Consider the following 12,278-nt stretch of genomic DNA (forward strand, 5'->3'; position numbering starts at 1 on the left):
ATTTGGAGTAAGGCATATTGCCCTCCCCGATCTGTGTGGGCTTCGTCCAGTCGGTGGAGAACCTGAATAGAACAAAACTCTGACCTTCCCTGCGCAAAGGGGATTCTAGCAAACAGCTTGCAGACTTGAACTGCAACATTAGGTCTTCCCTGGGTCTTCAGACTGACAGCCCACCCTGCAGATTTTGGACTTAGCCTCCACAATCACATGAGCCAATTCCTTAAAATGAATCTCATTGTCTCTCTTTTTCTCTATATCTCTGTCTCTCTTTATACATACACACACACACAGACATAGATGTACATATACATGTCTACATATATATGTGTGTGTGTATATATATATATGCACACACTTATCCTATTGGTTCGGGTTCTCTTAAGACCTCCTTGAACATAGAGAGTACGTTTCATCATCTTTGCATGCTCCTAGTAGCTAGTACTTTGTGAATGGTAACTGTTCAGAAAGGTGGCATTTTGCTAAGGATATTTGTACTATGCTATATGTACTATATGTACATACAGCACCGTACTGTACTATATGTACATTGCTATACTGTACTGTATGTACGTACAGCACTATACTGTACTGTATGTACATTACTATACTGTACTGTATGTATGTACAGTACTATACTGTACTGTATGTACTAGGCATTAGCGTTGTGGGATTGGGTTCTCAGAGCTTGCTTTGGATAGCCTTAGAGAAAACGTTTATTGAATCAGAGGGTAGATCATTCCCCTTTACTTACCCTGGGATCTACATACTTATGAATCTGGTAAATTCACTAGGGAGAAAAATGGTTTTTTTTCTTTTCTTTTGTATTGTTAAAGTTGAGGAGACCTGATAAAGCATTCTTTGACTAAAACTTCAGTGACATGGTCTTTGTTTTCAAGAGGTTTCCCTACAGTTTGAGTTTTAAGACATATTCAGGAGATTTAATAACTGCGTAGGAAGTTGCCAAAATGTTTGTTGTAGGTTGTAGAGAAGAGTAGAAGAAATGATCTGTGTTATCTAGAAGAGCCACTCAAGATGCGTTTGACGAATTGGTCCTGGTCCACCAACTGAGTTTGACTAGTCTGCACAGAGATAAGCACAGAGATTGAGAATAAGCATGAAGAAGCTTTTGCAGCAATTGAACAGAGTAATTTTATGTCTGTTGATGTAATTTTAAAAAATTGAACATGCACTTTACATGCCTTTTTTTAATATAATTTTTCTAGTAGTTAATTTTAACTTGGTATTACAAAAATATTGGTCTGTGATGAATTGGAGATTAAAATAATGAAACAAAGAATCACAGATCTGGACAGTTACTACAGGTAGTTTTTGAAGCAGTGTCTAGACTGGTTGAGAAAAGGTTCTTGGGGAAGAGCAACTGATCAGAAGAGATCGGTTGGGACACCAGGGCTGGGAGCCAGAAATGGTGTTTTTAAAGGAAGAAACACCATGAACAAAGGTAATTGACCTTTTCAATGACAGTTTCTTGCCAGATGACAAAGGGCTGTGGCGGAGCCGTACTAAGAAAATTGGTCATATTTCTGTTACCCCCTCGGGAGGGCATTCCAGCTGGGTCCCAATTTTTCTATGATTTGTACTGATCCGTTTCTAAACAGGAGTGTTAGTCTGAAGATCCTCATTTGATCCTCAAATGATGATGTGTGTCTATCAGTTGGCAGAGAGAACTCTATTCTGTGTCTACAGTAAGCCAAAGCTAATTCATTGTTGCCAGTTATCACTTCTTTGAAAGAAAATACTCCATTGCTCGCCCTTCTCACCCCTCCCCTCAAATACCAGATGAACTTAAACTTACTATTTGATTAAATCTCATCTAGGAAATGCAGGACATTTGTCAAGTTCAAAGAACTCCTGCCGGATTTGTATTCTTTACAATATGTCCATCATAATGAGTTATTAAAACAATTTTTCTGGAAGGTATATTGCTTAGTCTCCCAAGAGATTTATGAGGTAATGTTATAACCTCAAAAGCTAAAATTTCCATCCCAGTGAAGAAGATGCTTATAAAACCAATACTTTATGACTTGGAACAAGCGGCAGGAATACCAAGTGGGACAAATGTTTTCATGAAAATGGCAGATAGATATTAGTGATGTGATATTGCTTTTCCTTAAGTTATTGAAGTGACCATTTACCTAAACTGAGTAGTATTTTTTTCTGCTTCCTGGTGAGTTGTGAATGCATAATGTTTTAGACAGATTTGAATCAGGCGAATTCTATTTTGCAAAGTATGGATGATAATGCAAAACTGAAGGCTTATTCTAGTTGGTCTGTTTTGCTTGTTGTTGCTGTTGTTTATATCTTAAACACTTTATCTTTCCGTCTTTATGATTTGATGTCCTAGGCAATATTTTTGTTTCTTTGTTTATTTCATTTACTAATATGTCTGTAACAAAGTATTATTCTCTTGGAAGACTATTGAACTGTTAGTTATTTTAGTAAAGGGTTGGTTAGTGATCTCTACTGTGAACATGTAAGAATAGTTCTCCAATCTGCTTGCTCATTAGAATGACCCAGGGCTGGGTAGATAGATGGATCTGCCTGTCTGTCTGTCTGCCTATCTATGTGCCTATGTAACTATCTATCTATCTATCTACACAGTAATAACTATACCTTGGCCCTACCTGATTCTATTAAATCAGATTCTTTTGTGGGATGGGACTTGGGCATAGATACTTTAAAAAAATGCTCAAGGTGATTATATCATGCAACTAAGATTGAAAGCCATTGCCTGAAAAGATTCACTTGCAGAGCTTGTTGCATTGTAGATTGCTGTCCTCCCCTGCTGCTTCCCTGTTTCCCGCCCCCCCCCCCCTCACTCCCCACCCAGAGTTTCTAATTTAGTCAGGCAGGGATTGAGGTCCTAGATTTTGCATTTCTGACAATGTCCCAGGTAATGATGATGGTGGTCCTAAGACTCCAGTTTGAGGACCATGGTCTTAAAGGATCTGAACAGACTATGACCTTATTCATAGTTCCAATTAGAAGGCTTTGGGAAGGATGAGGGCTGGAGTTGGTCTTGAAGAATAAGTAGAACTTGCATGGAGGGAGGGACAAGGCATTTCAGCTGGAAGCAAAGATGAATAGAGGCATAGAGCTAATCCTCCCTGGCCCCCGCCAAATTCACAGATTTATGCTTTACAATTAATAAACATGGTGTGTTCCTTCAGAGATGGTACCAGTCAGCAATGCTTCGGTTTAAAACAGTTCTTTATACAATCACGCTCCTTCAACAAATTATGCTCTGCACATAGGATGTGCTCAAAATGAAAGCATTTTAATTATTTTATTTGTTATTTACTCGTCTTATCTATTTTTTATTCTGTGATAAGCACTGTGCCAGATGCCGGATATATAGGAATTTAAAAGAGCCATAGGGTCTAGTGCAGGGTCAACAAACTTTTTACTGTAAGGGACCGGATAGTAAATAATGTTAGACTTTGTAATCCGAGAGGAAAGTCGAGGGTATTGTGTAGGTACTTACAGAACTAGTCTTAGCTCCTGTGCCATTCAAAAGCAGGCTTTAGGACAGATTTGGCTGCAGGCTGAAGTTTGTCAACCCTTGGTCTAGTGAGAGAGGCAAGCGTTAATTAAACACAGATACAAGTGCATGACAAAAGTACTTTTGGTTCAGTAAAATAAAGAACAATTGTGAGTTCTGTGAGGGAAGGCAAGAGGGGCTTTTAGCGAGTTTGGCAAGGCAGGTCAGGGAAGGCAGCTTTGAAGAAGTGTTATTGCCAGTGAGGCCTGAAGGGTGAGTTTGGGGGTCAAGGAGGTGAGCCCTGTGGAAGGAGCAGAGTGTCAAGTGTCAGTTGAAGGAGCCGAGGGAAGGCGGACGCAGTAGAGTGAAGGGGTCAAGGTGGGCGGTGGTAGGAGGTGGGGTCGGAGAGAGGGCAGGTGCTGTAGTTCTTGTTAAAACACTTTGTGTTTTCAGAGAACAGAGGTATTACCACCATTCATAACTCAGTGGACAGTGCAGGCTGTAAACTGGTGAAGCTTAGTAGAGAGAGAGTTCATGTTTTAGTAAAGACGTGAGGGAGAAATTCATTAAGTTAATAACCAGATTGCCAGGGGAACTTCCTGATGGGAAGGGAAAAAATTCCTGTTCTGCTACTTTGTGCGGTTGCTAGGGAGCATGTGATGGAGTTCAGGGGGGTATAGCTGCATTTACTTCATGGGTGTAAAGCCAGATGCTACAGCTTGAATGCTTCGTCCCCAAAGAATAGGCTGTTTTTGCTCCCATTTAGAGAAGAAAAAATTGAGGCATAGAGAAATTCAGTAGATTGCGCAAGATAACACTACAGTACGTAGAAGAATTTAACCCTATGTATAGTGATTCCAGAACTGATATTATTTGCCAGGGGGGTAATAAGGAACAAGGGATATGACTGAGTGGAAGTGTGATTTGGTTCTTGCCTGAGATGAGCTAGCCTTTTAGAAGATGTGCACCAAGATGGCAAGTATTTAGCAGTTGTGCTAGTGTTTTTAATTTTTTCTTCTTTCTATATCTCTGGCAGATATAATTAAGCATTTCTTTCTGAATGCTTATGAATCTCTGAATCCTTCTCCACACAGAGATGTAAGGTATCCCCAAAGATGATAAATGTTCACTACCCCTGGCCTGAATATTGTCCTGAAGAAGTAAAAAAGTGAGCAGTTCGTGGCTGATATAGTTAACAAACCCAGGAGATGCCACGTGAGCGGAGTCCAGCCTTTTGTAGCACGTTCCTTTGTACCTGCTTTTCCCGCCTTCCTTCCCCTCTATCTCCTGGTAAACTTCTTCTTTACATTAGTGGTTGGCAAACTTTTTCTGTAATGGACCAGATAGTAAATATGTTCAGCATTGCAAGTCAGTGTCTGTTGCAACTCCCCACCTCTGCTGCGGTAGTGCAAAAGCAACATAGATAATATATCAATGAAGGAAAGTGTCTGTGTGCCAATAAGTCTTTATTAAAAACAACAACAAAGGGCAACAGGGCAGATTTGGCCTATGGGCTGTAGTTTGCTGACGCCTGTCCTAGACCCAGAGGAAATGTTACAACCTAAGGCTATATTGGGAGCACTTTTTTGTAGTCCCCTCGTGTTTTGTTTTTGGGTCATATCTCAATAATATCATATAGTATAATATTATCTTTGTGGATCTCTCTCTTTGCAAATCTACATTTTTTACCCTGTTGTGGCCTCTTCCAAGGTACATACCGACTTTTATTTACCAACTGTCCAGTGTGGGACTTGGCAGGTATCTCGTGAAGATTTACTGACGTGTTGAATGAGACAGTGGAAGGTCGTATTTCCTGAAAATGGCCAGAACAATATTTCCAGTCCCACATGCCCTTCTCAAAACCTGTCAGCCCCATCCGGAGGAGTGTCTGTTATTTCCCTCCTCCTTGAAACTGGGTTGGACTTGGTGACTGCCTCAACTAAAATAGTGGGGTAGAAATCGTGCCTCAGGATGTCTGAGACATGGTTTCCATGTGGTGCTTGCCCTTCCCCCTCTCTTTTCTCCTCTCACCTGTCCTTCTCCCCCCACCCCTCCGTCTCCCTCTCTTTCTCTCAGGACTCCTGTTCTTGGACCTCAGCCCCCATGCTGAGAGGAAACACAAATTACCCAAATGGAGGAAAGTGCATGCAGTGATCCACATGCAGAAGAACTGAGACCCCCAATGGGCAGCTCTTGTCAGCATCCTGACATGCAAGCCAGGGAGCCTTCAGGGGTCCCAGGAGCCAAATCCAGCAGCTGCCTGTTTGTATAAAGAAACTTTTATTGGGCCACATCCACATGCATTCATTTATGCATTGTTAACTGCTGCTCTTACTCTACACCAGCAGGACTGAAGGAGTCCTGACAGAGACAGTATTTATGGCTCCCAGAGCTGAAAAGAGTAGCTGGCTTGCTACAGAAAAATTTGCTGATCCTGCCCCCAGCCTCAAAGTCTTGCATTGGACGCCCCGCACATCTGGAGCAGGGTCCGTCACCCCTCCTGTGCCCTGTCTGAATTCCTAATCTGCAGAACTCGTGAGTATAGTAAGTGCCTGCTCTGTAACATGGTGGGGTTGGAGAGTACTTTGTCATGTGATCAGAGTACCTGGAACACGGATGCATACAGTTCCTGGAAAAGTGCAAGCTTATGTTCGTTAAAATACCAGAAGGTCGAAACCTCTCCTCCTTCCTCCCTGTTCCTCATACCCTAACACACACACACACCCTTTTAGACCTTTGTAGTTTTCCGATTGTATCTAAGATTAAGGAACATGACCACGTATATCCCCCTTAGTGTTTTGGAAATCAGGTTATCTTTTTCTTCTGGAAAGCAAATATCTGTTAGCAAGGTCCTGATTTGACTTAAGATATCGACAGGTTTTGTTCATGTAGAAGAAGTTGAGTTTCAACAAATGTTTCCAGATCTCTCAAACTGTGGAGTCTCATTTCATGTTTATTCCATGTCTCTTAATCCCCATCCGACTCTCAAATGGATGAGCAACCACTTCCAACCACGTAGCACTGGCAATTGTGGCTCGTGGGTCATGCCGTCAGCGGTGTCATTAAAATACCCAGAATCATGTTCTATATTTTCTCCCTTTGACATTCATCCAGATGAAAGGTTTTCATGAAAAGAGTTAAAGGCCATAAAATAAAATATATTGTCGTGCTCCCTTTGAAATGTTTTAAACATTCTTAAAAATAGTACAGTTTGAGGTAAAAGGGCAGCCAGTAATAGTCAATTTCTTTAACACTGATGTGATTTTTATTAAACATTCATCATTGGGGTGTCATTTCAGAAGGCTCTGGACAGGATTTTTCATTTTTTACATATCCTCTTGCAGCTCTCAATTGCCCAGTAGCCACAAACATTCCATCTCAATTCTTCTGTGCTTTTTTAATATAGATGAACTTATTTTTCTGAAATCCTGTGTGCTGAAAATTTGCACAGTGGACTAATACTCAGTGTGCAGAAGCGCTCACATAGTTTTCTAGAGCTGTAGAGACAGAGTAAATTCTTCTTTGATTCAGATTTTAATGAAATAGGGAGGAGTTACATATCATTTTCTCATTTTCTTCAGTTTCTCTCAGTCAACTTAGAGGACTAGGGGCTTAAGAAATGGTCTTAGGAAGCTTCTTTTGAACCTCCCTCTCCTATTCTAGTTCATCTGGTATTTCTATGAGATGAGGGTGAAGAGTACGGGTGTGTGTGTGCATGTGTGTATGTGTGTGTGAGAGAGAGAGAGAGAGAAAGAGAGAGAGGGAGAGAGGGAAAGGGGGAGAGAAGGAGAGAGGATGGGCCTTGCATAACACAGATGCACATTTATATTGGATTAAAAAGCTGATATTTGAGTTGTCCATTAGAGTTTCCATGAACACTTTACAGTGCCAATCGTCTGCTTCTTTCATTCCCCCTTATATCAGGCTATTGATTCGTTCTCTGGTTTTGAGAGTCGTGTAAGTTATCTATCGGGGGCAAGGTGGCACTGTGGCAAATAAGAGCTCTGCTTTCTCACTTGTTGAGGTTCCAACACAAAGTCTGCAACTTTTTAGTTCTTACTGCTTGGCAAATTCTTTTAACTTTCTAAGCCACCGTTTTCCTCAATATTGAGAAAATGGGGACAGCAATACTTATAGGGTCGTTGTGAGGATGAAATGAGATACAGTGATCTTAGCATCATGCTTGCTTGACATTTAGTGAGCCATGAGAAATGGCTGTTACTAATTTCCTGCCTCTACTAAGGTATTAGCTATGGGTGGAAAGGACTCAATCGTTTCAAAGAAACCGTCAGAAAAGTCTGCCTGTTTTGCACTGTGTTGTCTGTCACCTGACACCATTTGGTGTGTCATTTACTTAGAATACAATTTCTAGAATAGGCATTAATCGAAGTATGAATATTACCTGCATAGTATCACATGCTGATGTTCGGGTACATGGAGTTGAAGATCAGATTAGGACACGTCAAGATACTGAGGTCATGTGACATTGGGTGGGTAAATTTTTCAAGAGGAGGAAGTGTTGGCGTGCAAAACAGGGCAGGTCTGGATACTCTGGCACCTGGGAACGTGTATGGTAGTGTGTTGAAAACATGGAGGAAAAAGATGTTCCCCAAAATTTCAACTGCTTAAAAGTCTCCGCTGAAGCAGGGTGCCTTGGGCAATGTGGGTGTTCCACTTAGATCCTACTGGATTCCTTTTTGACACTTTCGTACAGTGCTTTCCCGCGTGGTTTTGATTCTAACAACCAATACCCACAGCTTATGTGTGGAAGGCTCCCCTTGAGTTGCTTGAGCCACTCTGCTCTCACAAATGCCCAGGAGGTGCCTGGGCTCTTCACCAACGACTCACGGCTGCTCCCTGGTGAGCACAGCTCCGAGGCACAGCTTAGGCTCCAGAGTTCCCCGTGGGATTAGGTTGAACGTGGCCCATCACAGATTTTGTATGAGATCTCGCTTTTGCTTGGCTGCTGCAGCTTCTTTGTCATGCTTACCAGTTTCCCCTGGAAACTCTTAATAAATTACTTGCACACAAATGTTTATTAAGGGTCTGCTTCTGGGGAACCTGATCAAAGACCATGTGAAAATAAACACAGTTTTCTGCTATTTAAACAGTTGACACTAGGAGGGAACTTCAGTGGTTTAGAGAGAGAGAAAAGATACACCGCTGAGTTGTTTCAGTGGGACCTTGAAAGTCTAGCACGTGTTCTATAAGGAGGTCCTGAAACAAAGAAGAAATTCAACTATCTTGCATAATAAATTTATGGGAGCTTGCACGATGGGGCATACAGCAAGAGAGAAGAAATCAGGAAGATGGAGAAAAGAGAGATGGAACCAAACGGCATTGAGGATCAAACCAAATTCCTGCTCAGGTTTTGTCCCATGTGACTCCAAACAAGAATGTCTCTCATTTAGTTCTAAGTTATTAGCTGTGACGTGAACTTTTTCTTATTCCTCCTGCTGCCTTACCCACCCCACTCCCCTTTGTCTGGTACAACAGAGCTGTGTGCCAGTGGAATTGGGGGCAGTAAAGAAAATAGGGGGTGCTATCCATTATGGACAGTCCTGGAGTAAAAATACTGCAAAATGAGATTTATAAACTGGACTAATTCGTTAGAATCCGAAATGTGCAACCAGAGGTGATTAGGAGAAATAAACACACCGCCTCCCAAATTCCCAGAGGATTCTGGCCAGTAGACAGGTGTCGAATTATTTATTAGACGGAGCGCTAGCCAGTTTTAATGGTAGAGAACCGGGTGAACCCAGCTGATATCTGGGCTCTGTTTGCTTCTCTGCTATATTGAATGGTCTGTAGTTAGCTCTGCAGGAAGCAAATATTTCTAGTCCTTTAACCTCAAAGTCTTTCTTTCCACCTGTTTTTCATTGGTACAACCTTGGGAAGGGAGTAAAAATAGGGTGAAAAAGAAAATTCATTTATTGATAGTCCGTGCAGGGCAAGGGAGGAGCGTGCCTGGAAATATTCCTTTTCACATGAAGAGGAGAAAAACGAGTGAATTGAATTACCATGATTAGAGCCAATGAAGTAGCTAATTATGCTCTTGAGAGCACAAGGCCATTTGTAGGGGTTCTAACTCCAAACATTTACAAACCAAGGTGAAAAGGATAAGTTCCCAGAGGCAGTCAGTATCTGCTACTCTGTAGAGAGACTGCAGTAGGAGTGTTGGTGGGATCTAGTGGAAAGAGGTCATCAACGCTCTGACAATTAGGATTACTAATCACTTTCCCGTACCACAGGGTCTTTCTCTGGCCAATTTATCTGGCACATTTTTCTCTCCAGTCTCCGACTTACTTTGTAAAGTTGTCATGAGATTCAAATGAAAGAATTTAATAATTGCCCGAAGACAGTGGTCAGAGGCTAGTTTCCAGGGGTAATGCTGAGCCTTGCTAGCATAGAAACTTGGCCATAGAACTTTCTTGAGCTTCTTTTTTCTCCCCAAATTGTGTTCTCTGTGTCCTAAATCAGTTTACCCTCCTTCTGGAGAAGCTATATCTACACCTATATATCTATCTTTATCTAAATCTACACCTACACCTGCATCTACATCCATATGGATATGTCTTAACATTTGCATATTCTTCACATTCTTAAAACATAGAACATAGAAATCAATGCATAGACCACTAATTGCTGTATATATGCCTGAAATTTATTCGGTGAGGACTACATTCTTTGAGTTATTTAAGAAACGTTCGATAAACTATGAGTCCTGTTTAACAGGGAACGTGTAGCTCATGTGCTACGCACACACTTGTGCACCACGGGACAACATGCTAATTCATCATAACATTCCTTCCCCCTGAGTCCACAGGCAGCCTCAGAGCATTCCTCCACACTGGAAACGACAAGATAATAGTCAGAGTTGGTATCTGAATAGAAGATTGCTTGCACTTCCTACTCTAAACTTGTCAGCAGTTAGCACGAAAGCATGAATGCGTTTTTAAACCCTTGTCGACGAGAGCTAACTAGGAGGATTTTACAGCAGGAGGGAGAAAGACAAGATAATTTTTGACTTGAGATGGGGTGTGCAGTTAGAAAGGGTGCCATGATGAGATGATGATCTAAGGGCAGAAGGGCATTGTAAGAGGAAAAGAAGAAGGTCAGGGAAACAGACTTCCACTACTTCTTGCTTTAGAGAGGTATTATTTAGAGAATATTTAATATTTAGAGAACATTGTAGACACTAGGCATATGTGGTTACTGAGCACTTGAAATGTGGCTGGTCTGAATTTATCTATGCTGTAAGTGTCAAATACACACTAGAACTTGAAGACTCAGAATGAAAGAGTAATGTAAAAATAACTTATTTTTAGTTGATTGCATATTGAAATCATAAGAGTTTGGATAGATTGGGCTCAATAAAAGACAATGTTACACTTAATTTCATGTTTCTTTTTTGCTTCTTTGGAATGTGACTACTAGAAAATTAAGATTATATGAATGTAAAATAGATAGCTAGTGGGAAGCGGCAGCATAGCACAGGGAAGTCAACTCGGTGTTTGGCGATGACCTAGAGGGGTGGGATAGGGAGGGTGGGAGGGAGGCTCAAGAGGGAGGGGTATGGAGACACATGTATACATATGGCTGATTCACTTTGGTGTACAAACAGAAACTAACACAGTATTGTGAAGCAATTATACTCCAATAAATATCTATTAAAAAAAAAAGATTACATGTGTGTCTTGCGTTATATTTCCATTGGATAACCCTGGTCTAGAACATGGGTTTTTACCTGGTTTCTAGAGGCTCTAAAGGAATTCTTACATAGGGTTTTCAGAGACTGGGAGATACCTGAAATTTCATGCACCGTGTTATATGCAGCTGCATATGTGGGTTTTTCTGAAAGAATATCATTAGATTTTGATCGGTTTGTGATAACAGGCAAGGTTTAGAGTCTCTCATGGAATTTTAAAGTGGAATTTTAACAGGCGAAAATGCAGGACCTTTCCCCATTTCTGATACCCTCAGAGTAGAAATCTGAGATTCATTCTCACGGAGTTGAGACTGTAATCTCAATGAAGGCAGTGGCTGGGTACCCTGTTGACCATTGTACTCCCAGGACTTGGCATGAATTGTTGGCATCCAAGATTTTGCCATGTATTGCCTACAATGTCATCATTTGTGAAAATTTAAAGGCCCTTATTTTTCGCACAGACACTAAGCATAGTTTGGGAGTAAAAATGACACCTTGGAACTTATTTAGAACATGTCTTTGCATCAGGTGGATTCCCCAGAATCTAAGGATTGGAAACAATAATATAAAAATAAACAGTTTAATTGTGAGGTAACCCAGGTAGCACCAGTAGGGGATTGAGGAAGTGGGGGAGGGATGGGAAAGAAACCGGTTCAAGGTTAATGAGCCGGTTATTGCTGTGTAGATCATGTCTCAGAGTTGTCCCATGTGAAGGGCAAGGACACCATCAACTCCCATGTGTCACTGGTTGAAGGTCTTTCCTGGGGTCATGGACTTCCCAGATCTTCTGTTGGTCCCATGTGAGGGATGAGCATCCTTCTACGGTCAAGGAAAGCCCTCAGGCTTAGAGTTATGGCCACATGCATTTAGAAGGTGTCCACAAGTTGGGGAAGAGTAACAGCCAAGGGGATGGGAGCTAGATACCAACAACTTCAGCCAAGTGTTACATGGGGGTAGAGTGGCTGGGAGAAAGTGCTTTAAAATTATATAACAGTGGACATGGAGGACACGTTTATTAGAGGATAATGATCCCAATCCAGAAGACTTGGAAAATTGTGCATGTGAGAATTT

This window comes from Eubalaena glacialis, chromosome 7, assembly GCF_028564815.1.
Source record: "Eubalaena glacialis isolate mEubGla1 chromosome 7, mEubGla1.1.hap2.+ XY, whole genome shotgun sequence".
Classification (NCBI taxonomy): domain Eukaryota; kingdom Metazoa; phylum Chordata; class Mammalia; order Artiodactyla; family Balaenidae; genus Eubalaena; species Eubalaena glacialis.